At 33.2% G+C, this 5,675-nt stretch overlaps 1 long non-coding RNA gene across 4 annotated transcripts; it reads left to right on the top strand.

The window, feature by feature from the left end:
- The first annotated feature begins 3,049 nt into the window (after positions 1 to 3,049).
- LOC118035303 (uncharacterized) lies at positions 3,050 to 5,176 on the top strand. Of its 4 annotated transcripts, none has more exons than XR_012170120.1 (7): positions 3,050 to 3,436; positions 3,527 to 3,602; positions 3,699 to 3,824; positions 3,909 to 4,017; positions 4,659 to 4,727; positions 4,811 to 4,894; positions 4,974 to 5,176. It is a non-coding gene; the product is annotated as an uncharacterized lncRNA (long non-coding RNA). The 4 variants fall into 4 exon arrangements; XR_012170119.1 differs by having other exon boundaries at positions 3,051 to 3,436; positions 4,811 to 4,889; XR_012170121.1 differs by lacking the exon at positions 4,659 to 4,727 and having other exon boundaries at positions 3,051 to 3,436; positions 4,811 to 4,889.
- Positions 5,177 to 5,675: the final 499 nt, after the last annotated feature.

The following is a 5,675-nucleotide window of genomic DNA, read 5'->3' as shown; positions in this document are numbered from 1 at the left end:
GTTTTAATATCAAAAATAATTTTTTAAAAAATAAAAAATATATAATTTTAATATATTTTTTTTAAAAAAAGAAATATAATTCCAAACTCATTTTAAAGGAGAAAGGAAAAGAAGGAAATTGTTTCCATTAAGAAAGAGTCACTTAATGAAATGGCCAATTAGAGAGTGAGTACCAACTTGCACACAAAATATTACGCTGAGCTCCCTCATGCGGGCCTTCAACATGAAGTTTTTTCCGAGCCACACGTTCAAAAGATTATTTTTATATTTTACATTTTAATTATTATATCATTTAAAAAAAATATTTATTTAGTAAAGTTTACCCTTAACTTATGTTCAAAAAAATTATTAGTATACATTTTAACAAGTTAAACCATAAAACTTAGATCGTTGTAATAAATCTCTCAATATTAAAAAAACAATCATCTTAATTTTTTTTTTAAAATTCAAACCCAAACTACACAAGGGATTGGGTTGAAAATGAATGTTCAAGATACAGGAGTTGAAACACTGAAAAACCTTGTCAAGCAATTACTAGGTATTCATTCTTTCAGCACATTAAATATCGATCCCAAAACCTTAAGGAATAAACAAGCAAAAGATATTATGCCTAAAAGATAACTGATCAGAAGATACCATTTTATCAGTAGAAGGGAGCAAAAAAAGAAAGCAGATGATAATAGCTCATCAGTGCCAGCAAGGTCTCCCAGAAATCTTCCGCGAATCAGATTCCCCTGGTGTGTATCTCTATACCAAGGAAAAATGAACGTTGAACGCACAAGTGAATCTTCAGAAAACTGCATCAAACTGCAGAACATACTACCACCAGATCATTAAATGGTGATTGGCAACACGTTTATTAACAGGTAAAAAACCAAGTAATTACAACTTGAAAATTAAATTCATGGTCGTGAAAACACAAGCTAAGTCAGACTTGAACTGTCTTCGAGAATCCATGATTAAGGGGGGTTGCATTTAGAAATTTGACCACAGGCTATGACCAGCATCAGAAAATATATATGTTGAGGGCAAGGAATTTGTTCAAAAATCAAATCAAAAGAAGACTACGATTCTAGAAAAGAACATCAAGCTGAAAATTAGACATGCAAACATTTTACAAACGAAACAAAGAACCTCGTTTGAACATGCAAAGTTGAATCGCAACAGAATCTTATGTAGTAATCCTAGAGTGCTGCTATTATGGCTTCTATACATGGGTTTCATGGCGGTTATGGGTTGCCCAGGTGTGAAGTTTTTAAGGTTTTGGGCCGTTGGCGTTTTGGGCTGATATATCAAGTTGGGCACCCATGCTCTACCTGTTGGGCCTAGTGGGATTGGGCTACTCACTGCTGAAGATCAAGCTGGAAGCCACTGCTGAAAGCAAGCGTGCAAGAGTAACAAAATATGTTGCAAGCAAAGTTTAGAAATATGTATTGCAATATTTAGTGATCAGTTTATTTCCAGGTTCAATGCTCAAATCAATATATATATATATATATTTTTTTTTTTTTTTTCCTTTCCTAATTTGAATAAAGACAATCCAGCGGGTAGGATAATATAAAAATTATACTGTTTTATAATTTATTTCGAGTTTGAATTTTGATGACTAAGAAAGTAATATGCATTTTAAGATAATATCATATTATTATTTCTAGATAGAAGATATAAGAAAAATGGGGATAAAGATAACACGTTCTGTTGTCTTTTATATTTGAAAAAAAAAATAGAAATTCTCGTCAAATTCAATATTAAGTAATGTTTAGCTTGCCTTTTCTTGGCCTAGGACTAGAACAAAATATCGAATGTCAAAATCTTTATTGCCATGAACTTCAGGTTTAATCTATTAAAATGCTAAAGGGATAATAATTAGTAATCACAGCACGTGTATTTTCACTTCTTGAACATATTTAGACATTCCAATTGCTCACATAGCCCCAATCATCTGTCGGTCCAATTATTTAACTTGAAGTTAGATTATAGACTGAGTTAGTTATAAAACGATTAATTTTATTTGATCAATTACTTTAGTGCTTCCAGCTATTATTATATTTGGTGGTTGACTGAATCTAAAATTTTTAAAGTAGATTCATTTTCGAATGAAAAAAATATTTTTTAAAAATACTATAGATATAATATTTTATTATATAAATCCACATATATATATATATATATATCTTTACTGTGAGTATAGTTGCAGTTGTTTTTTTAAATTATACTGTTTTATAATTTATTTTGAGTTTGGAATTTTGATGACTAAGAAAGTAATATGCATTTTAAGATAATATCATATTATTGTTTCTAGATAGAAGATATAAGAAAAATGGGGATAAAGATAACACGTTCTATTGTCTTTTATATTTGAAAAAAAATAGAAATTCACTTTAAATTGTAAAAGAAAAAAAATTATTTAATGTGCGTCTCTCTCGTCAAACTCAATATTAAGTAATGTTTAGTTTGCCTTTTCTTGGCCTAGGACTAGCATAAAAGATCGAATGTCAAAATCTTTATTGCCATCAACTTCAGGTTTAATCTATTAAAATGCTAAAGAGATATTAATTAGTAATCACAGCACGTGTATTTTCACTTCTTAAACATGTTTAGACATTCCAATTGCTCACACAGCCCCAATCGTCTGCCGTCCAATTTAACTTGAAGTTAGAAACTTAGAATATAGACAGAGTTAATTATAAAACGAATAATTTGATTGACTGATTACTTTAGTGTTTCCAGCTATTATTATATTTGGTAGTTGACGCAGCAACTCTTTTTTTTTTTTTTAAGAAAAGAAAAATACAATTTGACTTCTACTTGGAGCGAGTAGGGGTGATCAAAAAAACCGAAAAACCGAGTAAACCGATAAAACCGATAAAAAATTAACCGAAAAAACCGAACCGAATAATAAAACCGAGTGAACCGAATAGATTATATAGAAAAAACCCCGGTTCGGTTCGGTTTTCGGTTCTGCAGTGCAAAAACCGAGTTAACCGGACCGGTTAAGAAAAAATGTCCGCTCCGTAACCCCTCATATAAATAGAAAAATATGTTGCACGCCGCGCCCCTCTCTTCTCTCCGCTAACTCGCTAAGTCGCTAAACCTAACCTAAACAGTAAACTTTCAATTTTCAATCCTCTGAGCTCTCGCCTCCCAGCCTCTCACTCACTACTCACAGTCCCCTGTCCCCCCTCGCCCCCTCGCCTGTCCTCTCGTCCCCGGTTGCCATAACTACCTTAATACCCTAGTAGCCGAGGCTAAGGTCATAGGAGTCTCCGTAGACTACCGAAGAGCACCTGAGCATCCTCTTCCTGCAGCATACGATGATTCATGGACAGCCCTCAAATGGGTTGCATCTCATGTTAATGGAGACGGGCCCGAGGAGTGGCTAAACTCTCATGCTGATTTTAGCAAGGTGTTTTTTTACGGCAGAGATTTTGCAGAGGTTTGTACAAGTCTTTCCAGAATGCTTCCACATATTTCCAGCCTTGCATCGTTATTTCTCAATCAATCCTTTTGATTACTTTCTTTTTAGGGCTGGACGTACATCGGAAGATGCTGCAAGGGTTGCTTTAAAATCACCATGGTGGACTTTAGGCTGTGCATAACAGGTATTGACCCTTCTTTAATCTGAATCTCGTTGTCTTTTAGATCTAACTTTTCCTTCTTATTTTCCCCTTTTCTTGATTTCGGTTAATCCTGATCAGGAAGCGGCAGGCAGTGCACAATGGGAGGATGAACAAATTGAATACATTAAGGAAAAGGGGAGTGAAGAGGGTAGGCAAGAGGATTTGAAGAAGGGAAAGGCAGCAGCACAGGTACCACTTTAGCCGGTAAGCAAGAACCAAATTTTGATTAGAAACTCTCATCGAATACATGTGGGCTGGTTTTGATGCTCATATTGATTTGGTCTGCAGAATGCATTGGACGAGGCTGCTTTCTTGTTGGATTTAGCTTCTATTCAAGGAACCTGGCATGGTGTTTTGGAGCTCGTCGCTGAAATCAGAGGGTATATTTGTCAACAAGGTGAACTAAGCTTGGCTTGCATTCTAGTTCTGAACCTAGTTCTAGATAATTTTGGATGTTTGTAGCTGATCAAACTCTAGCTTTATAATTGTTTTGTGCCATTTAATTTATGATTGATATGGTTGGTCAATCTTTATGTTGGCCAGTGAATGATTATGTTGTACTTATACTTTAAGTTGGAATGGTGCAAGCATTTCCACTTGATTGCAGCATAATTTTCTAACAATTGCAGCATAATTTTCTGAGATGCAATTGTGTTCTGCATGAATAAAGTTAGTAAAGATTCAAGGGAATTGAAGTGGATTTTAAAATTCTTAGCAAATTTAGGAAATCGAATTAGTGTTTTGAGTTTCATAGGCAAGTCCCGAATCAAATTTTGTTTGATAGTTTGTATTATTTGAGAAGATATGTGCATTGACCTCTTGGAAGCAAATATGTGAGGATAACATTTAATTAAGAAGAGCTGTGATACATGGATTTATATAAAAGGAAGGGATGGTTGTGCTGTGTGGAGATAACTTTATATTTTTGGTACTTGAATGGTGTGATGATTTTTATTGACTCTGATGAAATTTTTTATTTAACAAATTCATTGACTCTGATAGGTTGATTTTTATTTTCTGGTGAAATTTTTATAATAGATATTTTCAATTCGACCCTGTCTCTTTGGGCGAAGCATACAACAAAAAGACTGAAAGTGCAGCGGAAAGGTTTACTCAGCGTCATTTATATATTTTATTATTTATTAATTAACCCATTTTTATTCTAACATGTTTAATATTTTATTTTATAGAATCTGGTGGAAAGTTGCATTTAGCAACAGATGATAATTAGTTCACAAATTGTGAATTTGTGATGCATGTATTGAAAACGTATGGTATAAATATATATGTTTTTTAATTTTTATATCTTCTGATTTAATTTATCATGTTATAATTCTAGATTATGAATTTCAGGAATCAAAGTGCAATGCTCTTGAAGTGCTTTTTTATTGAGATGATGTGCACATGAAGATTTATTTTTTGTGGCTTGGAGTGTTTTATGATAATGTTATTTGTTGTTTTTTTTTTTTAAGCCCTTTGAAGGCAATGGTTTGTATTTTGTAATTTGGATTTTAACTTATTGGTGTGTGATTGTGAGTGTGTGTTATTTATTTAAACTTTTCGGAAGTAGAAAAATATTAATAAGTTAAAAATATATTGAACACAAGATTGACACTAATAATTTCATATAAATGAATATTTGATGGCCAAAAAAAATTAATAAACATAAGATTGATAATAATAATTTAATACAATTGAATATTTAAGGGTAAAAAAATTAAATATATTTGGAATCTTCAAAGAAAATGAGATAATAGCAAAATTAATTGGAAGCCCACCAGAAATCTGTTAGAAGCCCATTAAAGGTCCAAAAATGCATATAGGTTTTTCCGGTTTTTTGGCTAAAAAACCGGACCTGAACCGAACCGGAACCGGCCGGTTTGGGCCGGGTCCGGTTCGGTTTCGGGTGTTTTTTTTTCTTTTTTTTTTCGGTTTGGTTGCTTTTTTGAAGAAAAACCGAACCGAACCGGAAATGATCACCCCTAGGAGCGAGTTCGCTTGGACCAGACCAGTATGGTTGAACGTGGACAACAGATCAAGGACTGAAGTGGAGGG

The sequence above is a fragment of the Populus alba genome, chromosome 6 (assembly GCF_005239225.2).
Source record: "Populus alba chromosome 6, ASM523922v2, whole genome shotgun sequence".
NCBI lineage: Eukaryota > Viridiplantae > Streptophyta > Magnoliopsida > Malpighiales > Salicaceae > Populus > Populus alba.
This window is presented reverse-complemented; position numbering and strand designations above follow the sequence as displayed.